Below are 12285 nucleotides of genomic sequence, written 5' to 3'. Positions count from 1 at the left end.
AAGTTTTAGATGGGGCAGGCAAATTGTCCCAGACTACTGCAACTGTTGGATCTTACAAAGTCAATTTGCAGACTTGAAGGATGTACAATCAAAGCAAGATGTCTTCGTGAAGTGACCTGGGGGCACTGCTGCTGCCCTATGGACACTTCCAGCTTCCACCGACTGCCCCAGTAATGCAGCACAGAAGAAAGCATCCAGAAAGGCAAAAGACCCAAGATGTTATCCTGGTTTGCCATCGACAATGTGTAGAACAGGAAGTTAGAAAAACTAACTGTTGAGACTCCTAAGCCTCATTTTTGGTAGATAAAATGAGGATAATAGTATCTATTTTACTGTTCAATTTAAAGTAATGAGAAATTTAAATTATAGCTTCCCTTATATTGAATCCTTACCCTGGGAAATATGCCCTATTCTCACTCATGGGTCGATTTACCAGGACACTGTAGAAACAGTGGTTATATAGTTTAGATGTGATCTTGATATTATACCCTATGCCCCTTACCCCATCATTGATTTTTTTCCCCACCCTTTCCAGAAGCTCTCAAGATTTATAGTCAGAATCAGATTTTACTAGAGATAGAAATCTGCTCCCTTGGCTGGACGCGCTGGCTCACGCCTGTAATCCTAGCACTCTGGGAGGCCGAGGCGGGTGGATTGCTCGAGGTCTGGAGTTCAAAACCAGCCTGAGCAAGAGCAAGATCTCGTCTCTACTATAAATAGAAAGAAATTAATTGGCCAACTAATATATATAGAAAAAATTAGCTGGGCATGGTGGCGCATGCCTGTAGTCCCAGCTACTCGGGAGGCTGAGGCAGAAGGATCGCTTGAGGCCAGGAGTTTGAGGTTGCTGTGAACTAGGCTGATGCCACAGCACTCACTCTAGCCTGGGCAACAAAGCGAGGCTCTGTCTCAAAAAAAAAAAAAAGAAAAAAGAAAAGAAAAGAAATCTGCTCCCTTGTAATGGCCCTCTACTCACTCTTATGGAAATGTTTGTTATAATTATGAATATACAAATACACATATGAAGGAAGAAACAAAAGGGCAAGAAGAAAGAAAGAGAGGAGGAAGCATGCTATTTCCGCGTAGTCTGGTACTTTGGTTCACTGGTGGCTGCTCTTCTGATTTAGTCTGCTGGTTATGCATTTGGTTCATTATCCCAGACCATGACCTCATGAGAAAATACTGCTACAATACTTAGGGTACAAAAATCAACATAGTAGGGCACTTTCTTCCAAAATACCACACTCTAGACTCCAGAGGTACTAGATCGAATCTGTTGCTAGAATATACTACACAAACTAAAAGTATAAACACCAGCATTGCTTACATTTGTTGGAAAAAGTTTCCACATATTAACATACCAGTTTCTAGTAATATATCTGATTAGCTGTCAAGACATACCTTCTTCTTGAAAGCCACTAAAAATGCTAAATGGAGACATAGATACAAAACGTTTTGTATATTAATATATCAGCAGCAGAGGAGTTTAATAGAATGTTAGACATAATTGAAAGGATTTGCAAATTGGAAGATAAGCTAAAAGAAATTATCCAAAATGTAACAGAGGAGAAAGAGAAACGGAAAAAATGAAAGAGAAAGGAGTATAGATGTAGAGTATGGAGTAGAAAAGTCTAAAATAAGTCAAGTTGGAGTTCTTGATGGAGAGGAGAGATAGAATGGATCAGACTAATATTTGAAGACATAAAATAAAGAACTTTCCAGAACTGATAAAAAAAATACTCTATTAGTTTGAATCCAGTCAGGAGTCAGAAATCACATCAGTAATTTTAGCTGAAAATTTTTAATATAAAATTTAATATAAAGAATTATTAACTAAGTAAAAAGTGGTTAACTACTAAGAGGATAAAGGAGGACTCTAAGAGGTGGCAAATGCAGAAAGTCACTAGGGCTGATAGAACACAGAAACCAGGGAAGACTTAGAAACTTAGAGGATGAGCCCACAGTGCTGAGTGTCAAAAAAATCTCTGATGAGAAAGCACAGCTGCTGCAGGAATGCTGGCCACCTAAGGAACCCAGGAAATGCCCTGGCACTGAGGGACTAGCCATGCTCTGAGTCACTAGTGTGATGAAGATAACCATTGCTAGAGACTGCTCACAGAATCACAAGCCCACAGCCAGACCTCAGGGGGAAAGACCCAGAAAATAGTAAGTCTCTTCCTCCTCCTCCAACTTTGCATGCCTCTTCAGAATCCCTTATTGGTAGAATCTAACATAGAGGCAGATGGCAAAGGAGAATTGTGTTAGCAAAGTCCAGTTTGTAAATTTTCCCAATTTGTAATTGGAGGATGAGCTAAGAAAATTATCCAATATGTGGCAGATGGAAAAAGAGAAATGGAAAATATAAGAGAAAGCTAAGAGACATAGAGTAGCTCTCACATCACACAATATCAAAAGGTGGGTTAGAGCTATGAAGCAATGAATTAATAACTGGTACAGACATCAATACATGAAATCAATAAAAGGTAAGGTTTACTGAGCCCTTATTTTGTGCAGGTACTGTTTTATGTGCTTTACACATACTAACACATTTAATCCTTGTAACAATTCTATGAAGGATGACATTTAGAAGTCCAGGGAATCCTAAGCAAGATATGTGAAAAACAATTCAGTCCTAGGCATTTTACTGATAAAACCGCAACACCAAAGACTATGAGAAGATGTTAAAAACATCTAGAGAAAAAACCCAGATGGCCTTCACAAGTGGCAGTTACACTAAGAGCTCACTTTTCAGGAAAACAAAGGAAGCCAGAAGACAAAAGAACATTGTCAAGGTGCTAAAACAAAGTAACTATTAACTTAGAATTCTATAACCAGAAAAATTCTTTCAAGAATTGGGACAAAATAAAGAAATTAGCAGACAAAAACTAAAGGTTTGCTACTAGTAGGTCCTCTCTAAAGGAAATCCTAAATGACATATTTCAGACAGAAGGAATGTGAATCCCCATAAAAGGTCCAAGATGCAAGAAGGAATGAAAAATAGCTAAGGAGGCTAATATGTGGGTGATTCTAATAGACATAAAAAAAATAATGTCATGTGTGATTAAAAATAAGCAATATGGAATAAAAATGCATAATAACAATAGCCTGTAAGTTTCAGGCTTGGAATACATGGGGTTAGAGTGTTCTGGATCTTTGTATTGTCCATGGAGAGTAAAAGCATACATTATTTTTAGACTTTGAAAAGTTAACTATACATTATAAATTTGCCAACATTTTTCTACTAAGCACCTTAGATTCTCTGCCTGAAGCCTTTATCTGGTTGCAGGAGTATGTTCAGCTTCTATGTAGAACAGGCCAGGGAGTTAATGCAGCAGCCCTCAGTCCCTCAACATGTGACAGATCAGCACTGATAAAAAATCATGTCAGCTTCCTTGTTCTTCCGATAGGACAATTCTGAAAAATGTTCTACGTATCCTCCCAGAGGTCCCCAGAAGGACTGAACCCCAGTTGGCCCACATAATTCACCCTGTTTTGGCTTTCTTTCTTTCTCTTTCTCACATCCCCATTCCCTCACCAGTGCTTAGTGGGATCCAAAGTAAAATACTTACATTCCAATTTTAGACACCACAAAAATATAATCAAGCGGTGTTCATTTCTAAATCAGTAGAGGAGGAGAAATGGGATGACAAAATACTATTAATTCAGAAGAAGGCAAGAATGGAGAGAAAAAGAAACAGACCTTTTAAGAACAAATAAAAAGCATAAAATAAGAAGGTAATTGTTGGAGAAATAAAAACAGACAAAAACATCAGAAAAATAGATAATACTTGAACAGTAAGATTAATCAGCTTGATTTAATGGATATATACAATATACTGTACCCAATACTTACTGCTATTTCCAAAGTTTCAGTACTTGTCCCTGAGGCTGAATCAGTAAAATGAAGAATGAGGACAAGTGGTTTGAAGAAAAGAAAAGAGAAATTTATTAATTTGTCGGCAAATGAGGAGAGTGGCAGACTATCGTCTCAAAGACCACCATCCTGCCTTTAAGCAGAAATACAGAGCTTTTTAAAGGAGGGTGGGTTTCTGTGGCTGAGTGCAGGTCTATGTGACCAGTGTCACATATTGAGGCTTCAGGCTCTTGTTCAACTAAAGTTGGTGGTTTTGGTGGATCTTGTCTCTCCAATGAAGATGATATTGTGATCTTTGCCCAGACAATTCTATAGAGCCATCCCTTGTGGTTTATGATACTAGAAAACAAACAGCAAAGAATATTTGTCTACCCCTTTGATTACTGGCCTTGGGCAGGAATGCAGGTTTTAATTCCCAAAAAGGCGAGGCGGGGGGGGGGGTGTTTAAAGAAGCAAATCATAAAATATTTTGCCCTTTTTCAGACCTTTACCTCTGTTACACTTCTATGGCCTGAATGTCCATGTTCCCCCCACCAAATGCATACATTGAAATCCTAACTCTCTGTATGATGGTATTAGGAAGTGGGGCATTTTGGAAGGTGATGAGGTCATGAGGGAAGAGCCCTCATGAATGGGATTAGTGCTGTTATAAAATAGGCCCAAAAGAGCTCATTCTCCCCTTCTATCATTTGAGGACACAGTGAGAAGGCATCATCTATGAACAAGGAAATGGGCCCTCACCAGACACCAAATCTGCTGGTGCCTTGATCTTGTACTTTCCATCCTCCAGAACTGTGGGAAACAAATCTCTGTTGTTTATAAGCCACCCAGTTTATGATATTTTGTTATAGCAACCCAAGTAGACTAAGACACCTACACATCTGTTTCAAGAACACATTGACCATTAATAAATTACTATATACTAGCCTATAAACCAAGCCTCAAAATATTTCAAAGGACTGAAATGAGATAGGGTATATATATATATATATATATATATATATATATATATATATATTTTTTTTTTTTTTTTTTTTTTTTTTGAGACAATCTTGCTCTGTTGCTTGGGATAGAGTGCTGTGGCATCAGCCTAGCTCATAGCAATCTCAAACTCCTAGGCTCAAGCCATCCTCTTGCTTCAGTCTACTGAGTAACTGAGACTACAAGCACACACCACCACGCCCGGCTAATTTTTTCAATTTTTTGTGGAGATAGGGTCTTGCTCTTGCTCAAGGTGGTCTTGAACACCTAACCTCAAATGATCTTCCCTCCTTGGCCTCCAGACTGCTAGGATTATAGGCGTGAGCCATGGTGCCCAGCCTAGACCTAGGCAGTCTAACTCAAGAGCCTGGGTTTGCTATTTTTTTAGCAGCTACGTAACAAGTAAGGTGAATTTATCCTAGGAATACAAGGTGATTTAAGAGTCAAAGCAAAATACTATAAATCATCCTATTTACATATTAAAAGAGAATACCTTCTGATCCATTCAGTAGATACAGAAAAACAAAAGCTCAAATTCAGTATCTATTTACAATAAAAATAACTCTTAACAAACCAACTGGGAATAGAATATGACTTCTTTAATCTGATAAAGATTATCTACAAGGCCAGGCACAGTGGCTCATGCCTGTGATCCTAACATTCTAGGATGCCGAGTCTGGAGGATCACTTGAGCTCAAGAGTTTGAGACCAGCCTGAGCAAGAGTGAGACTCCGTCTCTACTAAATATAGAAAATTTAGCTGATCATGATGGTGTGCACTTGTACTCTACTCAGGGCAAGGGAGTGAGACTCTCTCTGGGGGGTTGGGGTAGATTATCTACAAAAACCTCAACAAACATCATACTTAATGATGATCCACTTAAAAGCTTTCCCTTCGACTTGAAGGGTGCTGGTACTTACCAATTTTATTTGACATTCTACTGGAGATACTGGACAGTACAGTAGGTGAGAGAAAAAAGAAAAATAGCTCAGAGGAAACTATCAGGCCCAGAGAGACATGAGTATGGAACTTCAGTCACACTCTGGCAACCCACACCCATGCTTGGGGCAATTGTTTAAAGTCATTTTATTCTTAACTAATTGCCTCAGCCATTATCTTCGTATTTCTGGAATTTGTGATACAAAGAACAATGTATATCCAATCAATAGTTTATGTTATGTTAATGTAAATTCTTGCTAAACAATTTAGAAAGGACCTGTTCTTTTCCTTTAAAAGCCTACTTGCAACTGTTGCTAATCAGAGTGTATATTCAGGGCAACTTGACTCTATATTCTTGGTTGCAGTCCTCAAACTTGGCTCAAATAAACTCTCTACTTATATTAAATTTGCTTCGGTTTTTTTCTTTAGGTCAGCAAAAAAAGAAAAAAAAAAGAAAAAAATATAAGTATTGAGAAGGTGAAAAAGAAAAGTGTTATTACTAGCAGATAATATGATAATATACATAAAAAATGAAAAATAATCTACAAATGAATTACTAGAATGAATATGCAAGTTTAGCAAAATTCCCAAATACAAAATCAATCTAAAACTTAAATTCATTTCTAATTGGCAACAGTTACAAAATGAAATTTAAAACAGACTTTGACCACAATGGCATTAAAAAATATGAAGTACCTAGTAATAAATCCAGCAAAATATGTATAAGACATTAATGGGGAAAATAAAATTTTATCGAAGGACATTAAAGAAGACCTAAATAAACGGAGAAATATGCCACTTCGTGGATTGGAGGATTCAACATGGTAAAGATGTCATTTCTCTCCAAATTGATTTATAGACTCAGTAAAATCCCAATTAAAATCCCAATAGTTTTTTTGTGGAACTTGACAAGCTGGCTCTAAAATTTATATGGCAATGCCAAGGGCCAAGAAGAGCAACTCTTAAAGAAGAAAAATAAGGTGGAAGAACTTGCTCTACCAGGTATAAATACTTATTATAAAGCCATAGTAATTAAGACAGAGAGGTATTAGAGGTAGGATTGACAAATAGACCGATGGAACAGAGAGCCCATAAACAGATCCACACCTTTATGACCCTTTGATATATGACAGAAGTGATGCTTTAGATCAGTGAGGGGGGCAAGACAGACTTTCCAATAAATTTTGCTGAGATAATTAAGTATCTTTAGGGAGGGACAGGGAATTAGAACCCCATCTCACACTACACAAAAATCAATTCCAGTGAATTAACAAACTAAATATGAAGGACAAAACTCTAAAGATTTAGAAGGTAATATAGGAGAATATCTTCATGACTTTGGGGGGTAGAGAAGGATTTCTTAAACCAGATACAAAAGTCATTAATTATAAAAAAAAAATTCATAAATTTTCATATGTTGCCATTAAGAATGTCTGTTCAGCCAAAGGCACTTTAAGAGAGTGAAGAGGCAATCTGCGCAAGTGGGAAGAGATACTACGGCATATAAAACTGACAGAGGACTGGGCTTCAGAATTTATAAAGGACTTTTGTGAATCAAAAGTCCTTTATAGTAAAGGAAGTAAAGAAAGCAGAAAATCTGAACAGACCTCTTATAAGAAAGGAAATCTAAATGGCCAATAAACCTATGAAAAGATGATTAATGTCAGTGAAATGCAAATTAGACCACCACGAGATTGCACAGCCATCAAACTGGCAAAGATAGCACCTGACCAGCACCAAGGAACTTGACCAACAGATATTCTCATGCATTTCTAGCGGCATAGAAATTGGTGCACCGTTATGGAAAACAGGCTGGCACTAACCGGTAGTTTGTCCCTTCCCTATGCCCAGCAATCACACTCCTAAATACATACCCAGAGAAAATCTGGCATATACACATGCATGTTCTTAGCGCCATTGCTCCAAACAGCCCCCAACCAGAAACAACCTAAAAGTCCAGCAACAGTAGAATAAACTGGAAAAGACGGCAATGAAAATGAACAAATTAAGGCTATAGGCATCAACATGGATGATTCTCCAAATGATGTAGAGTGAAAGAAAGAAAGCCACAAAGAAGATCTACTTTTTCATTTCATTTATATAAAGCCCAAAACACACTAAAGTAAACCATATTATTCAAGGATGCACCGATAAGTAGAAAAACTGTAAAGAAAAACATTGAGGCCTGGCACTGTGGCTCAGGCCTGTAATCCTAGCGCTTTGGGAGGCCAAGCCCCTGAGGACTGTTTGAGGCCAGAAGTTCGAGATCAGCCTGCGCAATATAGTGAGATCTTATCTCTTCAAAATATATTTAAAAAAAAAAATTAGCCAGACATGGTTGAGTGCACTTGTAGTCCCAGCTACTCACTCACTCAGGAGGCTGAGGCAAGAGGACCACTTGAGCCCAGGAGTTTGAAGCTGCAGAGGGCTGTGATGATGCCACCACTGCACTCCATCTTGGGCAACAGAGTGAGACTTTGTCTCAATAAAAAAAAGAGAAGAGAACAACAACAACAACAACAACAATGAAGCAATGACTTTAAACATCAGAATGAAATGGTTGCTTCTAAGTGAGGAGAGGGGAAGTTGTGCTCAGGCCAGAGAACACAGGAGGAAGAGGGTGCTTCTAAGATCCCACAGTGCTAACAGGTGTCCATTTTATGTTAACCTTTATGCTATATGCAAATGTTTTAGGAACTCCTCTCTATATAGGATATATCCCACCAGTTTAAAAACATCCTGCAAGTCCAGCTACAATCATTCAAAACAAGCACAAACTTACAATCAAGGTTACCTGATAATACAGGTCTTCCCAGGTCACCTCTCTGAGGCAGGACCCAGAGCGTTTCTTTTTACTCCATTTTACCCAGTTCAACCACTCCACAGTATTAAAGGGTGCACAAACTATCTCAAGGAAAATGGGGCAAGGATGGAGGGGAATGTTACAGAAACTGCAGCTCAAGCTTTCCCTCCAGGCTTCTCCTTCCAATGCTAGAAGTCCTCCTGGGCTTCAGATAACATCAAGGTCCACTTCAGATCAGAGGGCTCCAGGATGCTTCGGAGATGACACAGACTCCTGCAGGCAGTGATCTCTCTTTTGACACTCCATGCCTTCTGCTTATCTCCAAGAAAGACATGCACCCCCAGGTGCAATTAGGAGTCTGCTCCCTTCACCTCTTCCTGCTGCAGTGGGGGGCGGGGGGCTTCATTTACGTTGCAGAGAAGCATCTACTGGGCCTTCCCCTTGTTCTCTGCTCAAGCCATGCCTTCTGCCAGCTGTGAGTCCCTGGGTCCGAATTCCAAGGCAGAGCCAAATTAAGAAACTCCTGGAGTTAGAGGAACCAGCAATTTGGGAGTCTTTCATGTGCTTGGTAATTAATAATAAATAAACAAAATTACAACCCAAATGATAACTCATCAAGTTTGATGTGATCCCACAGAGTCTGGTCTAGATTTTAATGAATGCATATGGTGAGTCCGGGGATGATTAATCTGAGCCTTAATTGCAAGGAAGTAGGGAACCCTTTCTTGGAGTCCACAACCTTTCTGCCTCCCTCTTTTATTAAGGGTCGTGGCTACCTGTGGGATAGAAAGGAGGCTGTTCCATCAGACTACGGGGGGATGGGGGGACATGCAGAGGGCTGCCTTCTGCCTGGTTCTCACAGCGCACCCTCTCATAGAGCTTTGGATTGAAAATCCACAGCCACAGTGAAGCTGATTCAGCCAGAAGCTCTAGTTATCTAGTTATGTGGCTATCAACACTCACGTGTCTCAAATTTTTAAGCTGGCTACTGAATCCAGTGCTCCAGTTACAGAAAGCATTGAGAAGGATGCCGAAGAGGGGAGGGAGAGGGAGGATATAAGGTGGCAACCAGCTTGGCTAAAGGCAGAAGAGAGAAGGGAGAAAAGAAATATTGAGGTGGGGGCGGTTGAGGACCACCTGGACTAAGAGATTCCTGAACCTCAGTTAGGACCACTTTCCACGAGCCAGCCACAGGGCGTCCAGCCCCAGCCCACCCGCCCTGCCTGGTTTGTGAACTGCAGGGAGGCAGCATGGGGTAGCAGGGCCTTTAGCAAAGCTAGGTAGCAGCAGCCTTGCTGTGGCAGGTGGCCAGTCGCTGGAGATCAGCGTGTGCCTGGCAGATGTGATGCCAATGCCCAGGAAGGCTGGAAATCAGGGTGGAGCCTTCCCAGCACCCAGCTGGCAGATGCTGGAACGCGAGTGACTTCTGTGCTATTTGAATCATTTTGCTTTGTTTCCTTTCCTCCTTGGTTGATGATACTCCTTTGTCACATATTTACTTACAAAACTTACTGGAATCTGATTTAGGGCTATCTGCTCTGTTCTATTGATTTTTCCTTGCTTCCTACTAATTACTGTAATGGTGCAATACCTATTTAGGACATCTGTCCTACCACTACTAATGCTGTACAAATATAAGGATAATGGATTGCACTCTTTACTCCCTCTGTTTATTACCTATGTAAAAAGCAAATAGTCTTATGCTCTGAGTAAAAGATGTTAGGACTAAGATTGGATCTTGCAATTCTCTTCCTCCTTTAGTGTTTTGTTTAATTTAGTTTTTGAAAAAGCATGGGGTCAGGTGGGTAAAAGAAAATGCTTATTAAATTGGGAAAAGAGCAATGAAGGTCAAACATGGGCTTTTTTAAAAAATTAAGGATAGATGTAATGACCTCATGGAAATCAGACCCTGTAAAGGAAACCAAGCCTCAGGAGTAAAAAGTTGTGATTGTCAGTCTTCAATCTCTTGTCTGGAAGCTTTTGAAAGGAACCAAGAATCTGTATGGGGGACATAAGTTCATCCATTCAATTCTATTTTCTTTCTTCCCTTTTATTTTCCACTCTCATTTCCACTCCATGGGCAACATTCTGAGGGGTTTGGTGTATATTCTTTTCTCTGTGTGCATTTTTGTACAATGTGCACTGCTGTTGTGCATGCATGTATTTTTATTTGCATCATTTTCAGTATGCTTTGAAGGCCCACTCACTTTGCTGTGCATTGTTAGGGACCGACCTTCCAAAGCCCCACTGAACAGAAAAGCAGAGACATCGAGGATGTAATCACACAAGAGGAGGTTTATTTTCTGGCTAGCCAGGGTCCAAGCCCCAGAGCACCAACGCAGTGGCCACTCTCGCAGGCAAGGACCCCGACCGGAACAATGGTATGCCTTTTATCCCCATGGTGCACAAGCTGCGCACAAACTGATCACGCGTGGATCATGCGTTGACCTTTAAAATGATTGGTTGCCCACTATTACCTTTTGAAATAATTGGCGGGTTGGTTGTCCTCTATTGCCTGATGGGCCAGTCACCTGTGCTTCAATGACCTCATCCCTTAATTCCCCATACAGCAGCGTAGCAAGCAAGCAATGACCAGAAACAAAAGTTTGCGGTTAGCTCATTGCCCCACCCAAGTAAATTTCCGACAATTGGAAAAATTCCTCTGCCCTTCCTCTGCCCTACAAATTCCTCTGCCCTTCCTCTGCCCTACAGCATGTGCATGTGTGTGGTTCATTCCTTCTCGCCGCTGCTCAGCTCTCCATGATTTGTGCTCCTTCATTTACAATCCACTCCCCTGTGATGTGATGGACACCGAGATTGCTTCCTACTCCCCAACACAATGATTCCGTAGACATCCACATCTCCTCCTCCATATAGACCAGTGCGAGGATTTCTATGGGATGTATTCCCAGGAGCAGAACTGCTGAGTCATAAGATAGCTCCATGTTTAATTTGAGTAAGAACGGCCAGATTGCCCCCAGCAAGGCTATCCCCACCGGCAGTGCACGAGATCTCCTCTATCACCGCAACCCCTCGCACCAATTCTTAGAATGATCTACTTTACTTGTTTTCGCTAGTCTAATGAGAATTAAGTGAAGTTGTGTGCTTTTTAAAACTTTGCCTTTCTCTCATGAGTTTGATGACATCTAAACATGCATACCAGTGAGGTAAGCTGAGTGACGCAACAGACCCCAAATCCCAGCGGCTTAACAAAATAAATGCTTTTATTTTGTTCACATCACAGATAAGGGTAGGGGGGCTACGAGGGAGGGGTACTGCCCCAGGAGGTCATCCAGGCACTCAGACTTCTACTGTGTGGCTCTGCCATCAGCCAGGGCCCCAGGGCCCTCTACTGCATTCTCCACGTCCAGCCAGCAGGGGAGGGGAGAGAGCCCGAATAGGCGAATAGAATGAGAGGCTTGAGGGCCCAGCTTAAGTAGGGCTATCCACTGACCCATCCACATTCCTGGGGTCAGAACTCCATCACACGGCCTAAGGCAAGAGAGTTGAGAAATACAATCTACCTGTGTGCTAAAAAAAAAAAAAAACCAAAAAACCAAACATGGGAATTGGTGAAGAGTTAGACAATCTCTGCCACAAAATGCTTGCTAACTTTTCCGTAAATTTCCTGACCATATGTGTAAGGCTGGTGGCGGGCCCCCTCCCTTCCCTATACAGAAAAAGAAAA

This window comes from Microcebus murinus, chromosome 4 (assembly GCF_040939455.1).
Source record: "Microcebus murinus isolate Inina chromosome 4, M.murinus_Inina_mat1.0, whole genome shotgun sequence".
Classification (NCBI taxonomy): Eukaryota; Metazoa; Chordata; class Mammalia; order Primates; family Cheirogaleidae; genus Microcebus; species Microcebus murinus.
The sequence above is the reverse complement of the archived record's forward strand: the minus strand, read 5'-3'. Positions refer to the sequence as shown.